Genomic DNA, 14,302 nt, shown 5'->3' on the forward strand with positions numbered 1-14,302 from the left:
AGGAAGACTCCCAGAATCTGCTGTTCACAAGACCCCTGGATGCAGGGCTTGGGGAAAGACGAGCAAAATCTAATCTAGCTGGATCCCTGCCCCAGCTTTAGGGCAACTTGGTGCTGGGTGGGTGATGTGTGAAATAATGAAACCGGTCACTGCTACTCGGGAGGAAACCAACACTCAGAGCCAAAACAAAGTCAGGGTGTGAGTAAAATGAGTTATAACATGGTTTCCTCTCTTTCCACTACTAAGCATGGTATCACTGAAACCTTAACAGCACTCATAACAGCTGTGGGAAGGGCTAAATGCTGCTTTGTGAGACATTACTTAAAAGAGGGAATGGGGACACAGAAAAGGGAAACAAAATTATAAAACAAAACAAAACAAAAAACAGAACCAAAAACGAACCATGGAAGCGAAGGCACTCCAAACTATATAGATACACTATACATTGCTAGAGTTATTGTTACAATAATACAGGCCGGTACCTACTGTACAGAGTTAAAACTATATGGCTTTAAAAAGCTCGTCTACATTTTGTCTGATTATTAAACAGAATCACTGCCCTGAACAGTAACTTTTTGCTCATTAATAACAGTTCCTGGGTCCACATATTTACATACAAAACAATAAAACTTAAATTTAAAAACATCAAAAGAAAATATAATGTACAAGCTTGAATTTGGTGAGGAGCTTTTTATTATTATTATTATTATTATTATTTACAAAAAGATATTCAGAGACCTGGATCTCACTTGTATAAAAGAGTTCTGGGATCCTGTCATGATCCTTGAGAAAGTAAAATCACCGGACCTCAGCCCTCACACACACAAAATAAAATAAAAATGAGAGAAAAGCGCTTACATTTCCCTCTTCTTCTTCCTCCTCCTCCTCTTTCCATCCTCAGGGAAAAAAAGACACAAAGTGTTTCCTGATATAAGCAGTGATTTTATGGACTTTGGAAAATACTATCCAAGTCCAGAGTAATGTCTGTCTCCAAATCTGTGGCTGGGCATTGTCTTAAAGCACATCCATTATTAGTCACTAACCTGCCTTTTAAATCTTCTATAAATTCTTTTGGGAAACTTATTATCAAAGCCCTATTTCCCTTTATGGGATTCTGCTGGCAAGTTTCATGAATTCAGACTTCTTTCAGATTCTAATTATTATAGCTAATCAAACTAAGAATAGTTGTGAGGGCTTTTTTTGGGGAGGTGTGTGTGTGTGTGTGTGCGCGTGTGTGTGTTTTTCTTTTCTCTACTATGCTATACCCAGAGCTTTCAAACACCCCAAAGAGCATTGCTGAATGAGTGAAAACTAAGATGGCTCATAGTTTTCTTTCTGGGTATCAGTTCATCTCAGCAGGAGGCAACCATCTCTCAGACACCCTATTTGTCAAACAGCAGGGCAGTGGCAGTGCCCATTTCCAGGACTACTAAGAGACTAATCTTCTAAATGAGTTGGAAGGTGAGACATTCAAATCCCTACATGACTTCCTGTAGCAATGAGGAGGGTGAGGGCAAATTGAATCTCGGGAAGAGATAAGCCTCCACCCTTCCTGTCTCCTAGCAGTAACTTTGCAGCCAGCTCTGCTGTTGCTAGTTTATCCTTGGAAGGTGTTTGAGGAAGGGTAGGCAGGAGGGAAGGGGCCATCACTTAAAATGATCTTTAAATGTAAAATACAACTGATTGTGCCTTAAAGAGTCACAGGTCAAGTAATGGCCCATAAGCACCAAGGTGACTAAGGTTCATTTTAGTGAGTATATAAGGCCCACGTGGACACCAAACTCACAAGTATAAAACAGACCAGTTCTGAAAACACTATTTCTACATTGCAAATATAATCCATCTACCCTCCTGGCTTTCTGAGGAATATTGCTTTTACTTCAAAAACAGAGACTTTGATTCTGACATCATTCACTGATACAGAAAGAAAACAGAACAAGATAATTAACTGGAAAAGAAAAAGCATTCTTCTCATGCTTCAATCAGACAATTTTGATATTGTAGACAAAAAATAAAAAAGCAGTATTGAATATATGTATACATGTATATATATAATATATATACACACATTTATATAATCAGCTTTCCTATAAGTCAGCAGGTACAAGTACTTTTTATATAATTTTGATGCCTAGTTTATTAATATTTTTACCATTTTAATATCATAATGGCGTATCTGACATGCATCAATAAATAAAATTAAAAAAGCATGAGGTTAAAAAAGGATGAAATTAAATATAGATTCTAGATTTGGATTTAAAATTAGAACTATGTATAGAATGTGGCAATTTGCAAGCTCAACTTTCAATAAAAAATTATGAAAAATAAACCAGTAGACTGTTACAGTTCACATTATAAACTATAGTGTCCTCTCATGGTGTATCTTTGCAAGGGAAGCAATTTCAGAGCAAAACCTGGAAAAATATATTCACAGTGGCCATTTGCCAGAGCCCCTCAGCTGTCCCCTTCCCATAGGACACAGTTCATCACCTGCTTTTCTCTTCTGCAGACCAGACTGGCTCACCTAACTTTATTTTTCCTTTAGCTTTTCTAGATCACTACTTGAAAGCTAGGCTGAGATTTGGCAGTGAGCCTCCAGTCAGCCAAACAAGCATCCTCTTGTCCAGCTAATAGAGCTAAACTCTGGCTTGCTTCTTCTCATCTGACAACTTTCTATCATGTGTGACACTGTAGGTTTCTCTCACCCTGATGTAAGAGCAAAATTAAAAAAAAATAAGCAACCCCCCTGAAAACATTCCACGTGTAGCTCCAAACTTGAAAGTTAATTGCCTCCCTTGGTGATGGATGTGACACATTTCATATTATATCTGCCACACCCACCCCAACATGCCAAAGGCAATTCTTCAAATACCCTAGGATATGGATTAATTTTACAAGCAACACTGAAGCCCCCAATGAATTACACCTGCTAAGCTCCCAACCAAATTCAAGCTGTGCACTATACCAATGTCTGACACTTTGACTGAAAAAAAGAAAAGAAAGTTCCCCAAACTTCAGCACAGAACAGTTTTCTTCTTTTGTGGAAGGGGGCATGAGGCAAGAGTCCTGCTTTTAGAGTACATAACAGCAGACTTTTCATAAAAAAGATTGTCGTGGGAGTTATTTTATGTTCTATTGCTCCGTTTGTCCCCTCCCCACGACCCCTCCCGAACCCCTGGAAATCCCTCAAAGTGAGAATACAATGAAACTGGTTTGTATTTATAGATATTTTACAAGGTTAAATAAGAACAACAATAATAAAAAATTGAACTCTAAAATGAACAAGGTTTTTTTTTCTCTTTAATTTTCTTTCCCAACGTGACCAGTGTTGCTGAGTGAAACCCAAGTGGCCGGCGAGCTTTCCCGCATAGCTGGCTGCCTGGTGCTGGTTCAGGTGGAGTTGGAGGCTGAAGCTGATGCTGCGTTATTGGTCTGTCCTCGGTCTCCTGCATTAGCATCTGCAATAAGAGTTCCCAAAAGAGAAAGCATGAGCAATGCTGCTTGCAGAGAACTTTTAAATAGGCTGATGAGACAGGCACTGATGAGATGCATGCTGCCCCCCAGGCTGCTCGGGCGGTAGGGAAATCTCAATTCCATATTCTTAGATTAGCCTACCAATAAAAATGATTCTTGGTCTTCACGGAGAGAAAGTGTCTCTGAGTAATGTAATAGTTGGGAACTTGGCAAATACTTGTGTTTCTGTGTCTCAGTTTCCTTATCTATAAAATGAAGGGATTGGGCTAGAGTCTGAGGTCTCTATTAGGTCTAAACTGGGAGTAAGGAGCAGATTATCAACACTCACACTGAGTCTAGCTTATTTAAAATTAACCAGTAATGGATGCATACCAAAACCTGTGGAAAGACTGTGAAGTTACCAAAAAACAAAAAAGTTACCATATTTAAGTGAGTAGAGATGTCTAAAAAGTCCTGAGAGTCACCCATCAATGACAGGAAGGAGCACCTCAGGTGAATTAGGCTCATCTACTTGCTTTCAAAGTAGAGTCAGCTCTCAATTACTCATTTTAATTGGAGTTAGGGACAACAGAAATCCACATTTCTCATACTCATTAAGCCAACACAGTAAACTGTCCTAGAGTTGATGGCTTGGGACTAAGTGTACTTTGCAGTATCTTGGGGAACTGACTGACCAGAAAACACACGAAATTTTATGTATGTTTAAAAAAAGATCCAAAGAGCTAATTGTCTTCCCTGATATCAGAAACTATTATGATTTTATCAGTGGAAATGACATTGCAGACTAGGCAGCAACATCTGCTTTGTTGTTGCCCCCACAGGGTTACAGGGCCTTTCCATCTGATTATTTCAACAGTTCACATGTACTGTCTTCCCCTTTAGAATGTGAGTTCCTTGAAGGCAGGGGCTGTCTTGCTTTTCTATTTGTATGTTAGTGACTATAGCAAGGTGTTTTTGCACACAGTAAGTGCATGATAAATGCTTCATTCATTCAGTTCTCTCCTCTGAACTACATAGTACCCAATACTTCCTTTTCCTTCCCATTTGCATAATACTTTGCAATATAATCACAGTATATGTTTTATCTTCCCTACTAGACTATAAACTCTTTCAAGGGCAAGAAGAACCCGATCATATTTGTCTTTGTATCCACCAGATCACCTGGCACAGTGACTTGTAGATAGCAAGTGTCAAATAAAGATCTGAATTGAAAAACATTCTAAAAGACACGGCTGGACAACTGTGGTACCCAAGATGCTTGACTAACTTTTGGAATTCTAGATGGGCTGTTTTCTTCTGCATCTACTTTTTTTTTTTTGGCTAAGCAATGGGGTTAAATGACTTGTTTGGGCTCACACAGCTAGTAAGTGTCAAGTGTCTGAGGCCAGATTTGAACTCAGGTCCTCCTGACTCCAGGGCCGGTGCTCTATCCATTGTTCCACCTTGCTGCCCCACTGCATCTACTCTTGTTGTTGCACTGATATCACACTCCAAGGTCCAAGAGTATGCTGCTGGCAACATTGGAAACTGTCCAAAGACAGGGTGTTTATTATTTGCTGAAGTTGGAAACAGGAGATGAAGGCTATACTGGTATTCCTGGAGACTTTGGCTGGCAACTACCTTATACTTGTTTGTGTTTTCTTAGGTTCTTCTCACCTGGCAAGAAATTTCTTCGCATGATAACAAAAACTTTTAACACTTTGAGCAGTAAAATTTAACACAGAGGCTGACCCCCACCCCTTGAGGTGGGGTTAATATGGATCAAGAAGAGATACTGGTCAAGGCTGGAGGCTATTGGAACTTACTCACCAGACTCTCAAAATACAGGGGTTATTCTACTCTTTGAGTTATGACCTCTTCATGAAGACCTTGGTTGGTCCATGAGCTCATTTTCATAACATAATGACCTGGGACCCTGCTCCAATACTGGTAGTATCCTCAGACTTCTCAATTATGCCTGTTCCTAACGACTTTAATCCCATTTCTATTTGGAGGATGTGCATAATTCTTGAGATTCAACAACTACTTCATCCTTTATTGTCAAAATCCTTGTTGTCCTATGTTCTAAACAAATCTAGTTTATACAAACTCTTCAATGGAACCTTCCTAGATACTTTGATCTTCTTCATACTCTAGTGAAATGTAGATCTGGATGCTGTGATGTCGGGACAAATAAATTAGGGTCAAAGAATCTATGGAACTGAATAGAGTTTTAACTACGTAGACTGGATTTGGAGACACAGAAGCCCTGGCTCCAAATCCTGTCTCTCTCACTTAATACTTGTATGACTCTGGCCAAGTAACTTTACCTCTCTGGCCTCCAGTTTCCTAATACGTTAAATAGAGGGGGTTAGTCCTTATGGTTTCTTCTAACTTTAAAATCTTTAGCTGTGTGACAAGGAGTTGATTCAATAGGAAAGTGCACAGCTTATTCCCAGGTTACATTTTCTGCTGACATAGGACTTCCTCCTCGAAGTCGGGGTCATTAGCACTCTTTGATGGTGAATGGATAACAATGTCTACTATTTAATTAATTTACTTCATTATTTCAGGTAATGATTCTTGGGCTTCCATGACTATATCTGAATATGTCTTGGTTTCATCTTTCCACTGAATTTGAGAGTGATGTATCCTGTCCTACTTCTAGTAATTTTCCAGTGGTCTTCAGAGTTCCCTTCATCAAATGACCTCTCTTCAATTACTTTTCTGAACACAGCTATCAAACAAGCCCTTTTCTGTAGAGTACATTTCACAGTAATAACAAGCACAGTTTATGTTAAAATTAATGAAATCCTACTACACACTTTATAATTGAAGAACTGCCTCAAAAAAATCTCATTTATTTATACTGACAATTCATGTACTGGATAATCATGTCAATCTTTGGTTGGATAAGGGATGTTAAACCTTCATATGTAGTAAGATACTAGATATAAATCCGCCTGAAACTTGATCTATTTTAGGGAAGGACACAGTAATTATCTAATTAACAGTAATCTTACACTATCTAGAGCAAACTAATAAAGTGTTTTTTGATTTTCAGAATAAAATATTTGAAATGCAATTTGTAAATATTTCTTTACCTACCCAAGGCAGTTCTGTGAGCTGCGTCATTCTTGAGTGCTTGACAAAAAGATTTATTGATTAGTGGGAATTTAGCACACACGAACACTGCCCCGGCAACACTTTACCCTCTTGTTCTAATCAGTCCCTTCTCTCACAATACAGGCTGAAACTGAGTTAGGTAAACATCTTCAAAAAAAGCTTGTTTTATCTACATTAAATTTGCTTCTTGTTCAAATCTTGCTCAGCAATAAATGGAACAGAAATTCTTTTATGTGACCAATATCTCACACCATATACCAAGATAAGGTCAAAATGGATACATGATTTAGACACGAAGAGTGATACTATAAGCAAATTAGGAGAGCAAGGAATAGTTTACCTGTCAGATTTATGGAGAAGAATTTATGACCAAGCAAGAGATAGAGAACATTATGAAATGCAAAATGAATAATTTTGATTACATTAGATTAAAAAGTGTTTGCACAAATAAAGCCAATGCAACCAAGATTAGAAGGAAAGGAGAAAGCTGGGAAATAATTTTTATAGTCAGTGTTCTGATAAAGGTCTCATTTCTCAAATATATAGAGAACTGAGTCAAATTTATAAGAATACAAGTCATTTCCCAATCGATAAGTGGTCAAAGGATATGAACAGGCAGTTTTCAGATAAAGAAAATAATGCTATCTAATAGTCATATAAAAATGTTCTAAATCACTATTAATTAGAGAAATGAAAATGAAAACAACTCAGGTACCACACCATACCTATCAGATTGACTAATATGAGAGAAAAGAAAAATGATAAATGTTGGAGAAGATGTGGGAAAAATGGGACAATGCATTGTTTATTGGAGTTGTGAACTAATCTAAACATTCTGAAGAGCAATTTGGAACTATGCCCAACAATCAAACTGTGATCTAGCAATACCACTACTAGGTGTGTATCCCAGAGATTTAAAAAAAACAAACAAACCCAGAAAAGGACCTACACATACAAAAATATTTATAGCAGCTCCTTTTGTGGTGGCAAAGAATTGGAAACTGAGGGGATGCCCATCAATTGGGGAATGGCTGAACAACTTGTGGTATATTAATGTAATGGAATATTATTGTACCATAAGAAATGATGAGCAAGCAGACTTCAGAAAAACCTGTAAAGACTTGTATGGTCTGATGCTGAGTGAAGTGAGCAGAATGAGGAGAACATTGTACAAAGTAACAGTAACACTGTATGATGATCAACTATAATTGACTCAGCTCTTCTCAGAAATACAGTGATCCAAAACAACTCCAAAAGATTCATGATGGAAAATGCTATCCACATCCAGAGAAAGAACTATGGAGTCTCAATGCAGATGGAAGCATGTTATTTTCATTTTGTGTGTGTGTGTGTGTGTGTGTGTGTGGCTTTTCCCTTCTGTTCCATTTCTTCTTTCACCTGACTTATGCGCAAATGTTTCCATGATTGCACATATATAACCTATATCAAATTGTCTGCTGTCTTGGGGAGGGGAGGGGAAAGGAGAGAGGGAGAAAAATATGGAACTCAAAATCTTATGAAAATGAATGCTGAAAACTATCTTTACATGTAATTGGAAAAAATGAAATACTATTTACAAAAAAAATTCTTCTATGCTAGGAAGCACTGGCATGATTTGCTCATCTGCCACACCAACGGTATCTTATGAGGTGTTTTATTTATAAGTAAAGAGTTTTGAAGGTCTTTTTATGCTATATTTTTTCCAAATGACAAACACAAGCCTTTTAAATGAGTATGGGACCAAAAACAAATTCTACTTTTAAGCATTTCATTCTAAACCACTGAAAAATGGAATCAAACTCCATAGGTTTAGACTTTGGTAATAATCTCCTCTGAAATATACCCTAGTCACTTGAGGAGAAAAATTCTGGTTGCTGATCAACCTTGCTGATCATTTTGCCTACATAGGAAGGAACATGTGCTTTTATAGCTCAATTTTTTGACTGAAGGTCAGCACACAGTATATATGCTTTTGGTGAGGCAATTGGGCTTAAGTGACTTGCCCAGGGTAACACAGCTGGTATCAAGTGTCTGAGTTCAGATGTGAACTCAGGTCCTCCTGACTCCAGGGCTGGTGCTCTATCCACTGTGCCACCTAGCTGCCCCTAGATTCCCTATTCTTAAAGAAGATATAATTATGGGACAGGAAAACAAAAGAAGAAAGGATTCTTAGTACTGCAAATTTTACCATTCAACAGATAACCTTCATTCACTGATTATGATGAAACACAGAAACCATCCTAGTGCAGGCCCTTATTACCTTTTGCCACAGCCTCCTAACTGATCTCTGGGACCAGTCTCTTCTTTGCCCTAATCCATTTTCAACACAGCTGCCAAAGTGATTTCTGTAAAGTGTAGAATTCATGATGTCACTCCCTTACTCAAACTCTAGTGGTTCCCCATTACCTCCAGGATTAAAAATAAACTCCCGTTTGAAATATAAAGCCCTTCACACAATGGCTGTATCCTAGCATTCCAGCCTTGCTACCTATCACTCCCTTTCCCACACTCTCCAGTTCTGTCAAAATGTCTTTCTCAGACATGGCACTAAATCTTGGGTCTCCACGTTTTTGCACTGGTTGTCTCCTTCCTGTTTCCTCCCCCTCCCTGCCTCCCGATCTATAATGCATGCTTTACTTTTTCCTTCTCCATCTTAGACTCCCTAGGTCCCTTCAAGTCTCAGTTCAAGTGCCTTCTTTTACACGAAATCTTTCCTAATCCTCTCCAGCTGTAAGTCCCCCCCCAATCCATTACATAGTATATGTGTGTGTGTGTGTGTGTGTGTGTGTGTGTGTGTGTGTGTGTGTACATGTTGCCTCTTCTCTCTAGAGCAATCATAGGCTCTTTGAGAGCAGGGTCTGTTTGCTTTTGTATCCCCAATGCCTGGTACAGTCCCTTGCATGGAGGATGTGCCTAATAAATACTTACTGACTGAGTGATTGGTTGATGTGCCTTTTAGGTGATTAAGCAGACTTTCATTTAGGGCTTAAACTGGAAGTAAAAGCTATGCTCCTCAATGTGATCACAAAGCTCATGCTTAGTCCATTCCATTTTATATCTTTGAAAGATACTATCTCTATAAATTAAGACTGTTAACTCTAAGATAAGAAAAATTGTTGACAAGAGCACTATTTTATATTTTTTAAGTATGACTGTGCTAAAGTACCTATATATTTGTACAGAGGGTTACAAACTGGTCTGGGAATAATTCCAGTTATTATTTAATTTACTTGGCTCAAAACGAATCTTTAATAACAGTTTCCCTCCTTTGCATGAGGCTAAAGAAAGCAAAGCGTTGCTCATTTATAGGGGGAGCTGACACCACTGTACCCCAGAGAAAATGGGAAAAAATAAATTAAATTACCTCCTTAGGTAAGACCATCCTTATGAGATATATAGTGGCATAGAACCAATGATAAAATATACATTAAAGCCTCCAAATACAAACTCCTTCTACATATATATATATATATTTACATACACACATACATATATATGTGTATATGCCTACACATACAAAGATCATAGATTTAAAACTGGAAGGGGTCTCAGAAGCCATCTAGTCCAGTCCCTCATTACAAATGAGGAAACTGAGGCCCAGGGAGGTTAATATTCATATTCTCATGCACATTCACCCAGACAAGGAGCATGGTATAGTATAAAAGATATTGGATTTGAATTCAGAAGATATGGGCTTGAATCTCAGCTCTGCTCCTTACTATGTGGGGCATGTCTGGCAACTCTTAACACTTGTAGGCCTCCGGTCCTTCATCAGTAACATTAGTAACACTCCTGGCTCCCTCTCCTGCTCTTGGGCGACTCTTTCAGAGTCCATCAAAGATGGAATGGTGGGGTAAGACTCACCAAGGCAGCGTTCTTCTCAGCCTTTCCTCCTTCCCTTGGACTGCCTGACGGCTCACAGGGCTTGCACAAGATGGGAGTCAATAATTCTATTCCTTCTCATGAGAGAGAGGACCATGGGTCTTAATATCTATCCTGCCTCTATAACTTGCAATGTTTCCAAGTCAAGAAGACTTTGGTTCAAGTGCCTCCTCTGGGTGACCCTAAGTAATTCTAACTTCTTACTGCTCCAGACAACCCTAAGACTCTAAGATGAAGGAGAGGCACTGACTTTTATTGGTGGAGGAAGATTCTTTACTTGGGAGTTCCCTATACCAGTGAAATCACAGGTCCAGTTCCTATCTCTATTTCTGGAATTTAAAACTTAGGTAACTTCAGAAAGACATACAGAATTACACTGAGAGATCTGAGACAGACACACTCCTTCCACATACACCAGAATGGACAGGCAGATGGACAAAGACTCACAATGAAGACAAAAATCACACAACACATAAGTATCAATTAGCAGTGATGACTAAGGTACTATCTTTTTTTTTTAAATTTTAACATTTTTATTTAAAGTTTTGAGTTTCAAATTCTATCCCTCCCTCCCCTACTCCCTCCCTGAGATAGTAAGCAATCAGATACAGGTTATACATGTCCAACCATGTAAAATATTTCCATATTGGCCATTTTGCACAAGAAGACTAGAATAAAAGAAAAAAAATGAAAGAAAGTGAAAAATAGCATGCTTCAGTCTGTATTCAATCAATATTAGTTCTTTCTCTGGAGGTGTATAGCATGCTTCAACATTAGTCCTTTGGAATTGTCTTAGATCATTGTATTGCTTAGAATAGCTAAGTCACTCATAGTTCTTCATTGAACAATACCGTTGTTATTGTGTACAACGTTCTCCTGGTTCTGTTCCCTTCACTATGAATCAGTTTATATAAGTCTTTCCAGGTTTTTCTGAAATCATCCTGCTTGTCATTTCTTATAGCACAATAATATTCCATTACAATCATATACTACAGCTTGTTTAGTCATTCCCCAAACGATGGGCATCCCTTTGATTTCCAATTCTTAGCCATAAGGTACCACGTTAATCATTGTGGGCCCCATCCTTGCTCTTAAGGAGCTTATATTCCAATAGGGAAGATATAAACATGTAGAACATTAAATATTGACAGAAAGAAATAAACAACAGTCAGCATAATGACAGAGAATATTTTAAGTTGTGATACAAAGAAAAAAAATAAGAGATTTGGAATGAGAAGATGTGGGTTCGAGCTGTGGTTCTGCCACTTTCTGTGTGATTTTGAGTAGATTATTTAACTTTTCTGGGTCTCAGGTTAAATATTTATAAAAAGGGGTAGTAATACTTTTCAATATCTATCTCATTAGTCAATTATGGTGGCCAAATGGGGCAATATATGTAAAATATTTTGTTAACAAAATAATATAAATCTCTGTGTGTGTGTGTAAGGGAAGCAGTACAGTAAGTAGACTGAGCCTTGGAAAATTTGCTTTGCTAGTTATTATCTGTGACTGTGGGCAAGTCACTTGACCTCTCTGGGCCTCAGTTTCCGTATAATGGGTATGCTTCTACTCCTACTTCCTATTACACATGGTTGTTGTAAGAGAAGTTATATGTAAATTGTAAAAATACTACAGAAATATGAGCAATTATCATTATTACCAAAGGATACACAATGACTGAAGAGATGGTAAGAGCTAAATGCTCTCAGTGAGGTTCAAGTCACCAGGTCCAAAAGTACATTCCAGGGCACTGAAAGAACTTGCAGATGTGACTGATGAATTGTTGTTGGTGATTTCTGAAAAATTGTGGAGAATGGAAGAGGAGCTTCAGGAATAGAGGCAGGTATAATGCACTACTTTTCAGAAAGGGGAAGAATACGGACTAGATTCTTCTAGGCCAGTGTGACTTTGACTTTGGTTCTTGGCAAAATTCTAGAGTGTTCTATTGCAGGGATGGCACCAATCTGAAAGGTCTGGCTACCATGTGGGATAGTGTATAAGAACAGGGTGGAATTGTGGGCTCATTCCAATAAGATAAAATTTTATTGGGTAAGTATAAAACTCTAATATTAAAAAAATTACTCACACTTGTGTAGGACAGAGCAGATGTGGCTAAACATCAATTCATGTGAATAGAATGTGGGGACTGTAGTGAATTGTAAATTCAGTGACGAGTCAGCAGGGTGACATGACATCCAAAAAAATGAGTATGAAATTAAGTTCCATTAAAATAAGTATCGTTCAGAAAAACAGATGTGAGAGGCCCACTGTGCTGTGCCCTAGACTGTACACACCTCTGCTGTCAGGCAAGTGCACATTTTAGGAAAGATGGCAACAAGATAGTTTATACAAACTAGGGTACCAGGATGGTGAGGGCACTACAAACCATGCTGTGGAAGTTTAAGGATATGTGAATATTTAGCCAAAAAAAAGAAAACTTGGGGGAAATATGAAAGCTGTCTTTAAATATGTGAAATATCCCTTGTGGAAGAGGGATTAGATTTGTCCTGCTCTGTCCTAGAGGAGATAACCAAGAAGTAATAAGGTATGGATTTTGGTAAATTGTACTGAAACAAACAAACCAAAAAACCTATCTAAAAATAAGAGCTGTTCAAAAGTGGAATGGAAGGCCTCAAGATAGTATGTTCTCATTTTGGAGGTCTTCTAGCAGATTCCTACTTCAGTCAGAGGATAAGAGGTCTCTTCCAATTTGGGGACTCTATGATTAATTGCTAAGGGAATCATATAGAAAATGAATACTAAAAGAGGTCATAGGAGACAGAAGGATCACTGTGCGCTAATGTGGCTTGGGGAGGCTTAATGGAAAAAGAGGGAGTTGAGCTTGAAGGAAGAATAAATCATAAACCCACATGCAAATAAACAGATGCAGACAATGGCATACAGATAGGAGACTACCCCTTGTTGACTGTCTGTGAGCTTTAATTGAGCCCTTTCAATGCTGTTTTGTCAGTTTAAATAGAGCTGGTCCTATAATTGAGTGCATATTAGCCTGAGTGCTTTTCCTTTTTTTTTGTAGATTCCTAGACATAAACATATTCTGATGTTCACTGAGGAAACGGGAGTAAAATGAGTCAAAGAGTTTTTGTGAGAGAGGCCCCAAGACTGAATCCTGGCCCCCAAAGTGGTTAGTTACAAGAGTTAAAAAATGATTTCTCCTTTTATATTTGTGAAGAAATGTCACATGGCTCTTTTTTTTTTTCAAGTTAATGATTAGACCCTTACACGGACCAAACACTTAAATCTCTCTCTCTCTATCTCTCAATGGCATATCAGGTGGGACTATAACTATAATGCTCTACAGTATAACAGTTCTAGAATTCTGGACCTATTCTGCTAGCAGAGTAGATAACTTGAGAATTCTCCTTAGATTTGAGCTATCTCACTTTCTCATCTGGTTACTTTTTTTAGGCTTGTTGTCTCATCAGGAAGCCAAGTTACCTTCTCATTTTACCTCAAATTACTGTGACTTTTGACTTCTCCAAGAATTTACATCCTCCTCCAGATTTACATTACTTCTGCAGGTACCTCTTCTCTCCTCTCTGGCAAAAGAGAACTTTTAACAGTCATAGAGTCCTTGTTTCTGTTGGGACACCTGGAGATCCCTCCCTTTATGGTCTTCCTGACTTATAATACTATCCTGAATGGTGTAGTTCCACAAGGAGGAACTTTGTGTGTTCCAATAACCCTCTGATCTGGTAGATGCCAGCTTTCACCAACATGCATTACATTACAATCCAAATATAATTCTAGGTTACTCTTGCGTTATGCCAATCCTTCTTTTCCTCTTTGTCTCCACTGGCCAGTAGCTCTTTTGGTCTAT

General features: G+C 38.2%; 1 long non-coding RNA gene across 1 annotated transcript; it reads right to left on the minus strand.

The window, feature by feature from the left end:
- Window positions 1–6: 6 nt before the first annotated feature.
- Window positions 7–14,019, minus strand: LOC114032881. Its single transcript, XR_003567889.1, has 3 exons — window positions 13,934–14,019; window positions 12,122–12,257; window positions 7–3,458 (listed from the first exon to the last, which is right to left on the minus strand). It is a non-coding gene; the product is annotated as an uncharacterized LOC114032881 (long non-coding RNA).
- Window positions 14,020–14,302: the final 283 nt, after the last annotated feature.

The sequence above is a fragment of the Vombatus ursinus genome, unplaced genomic scaffold, assembly GCF_900497805.2.
Source record: "Vombatus ursinus unplaced genomic scaffold, bare-nosed wombat genome assembly UNPS02005713.1, whole genome shotgun sequence".
Lineage (NCBI taxonomy): Eukaryota > Metazoa > Chordata > Mammalia > Diprotodontia > Vombatidae > Vombatus > Vombatus ursinus.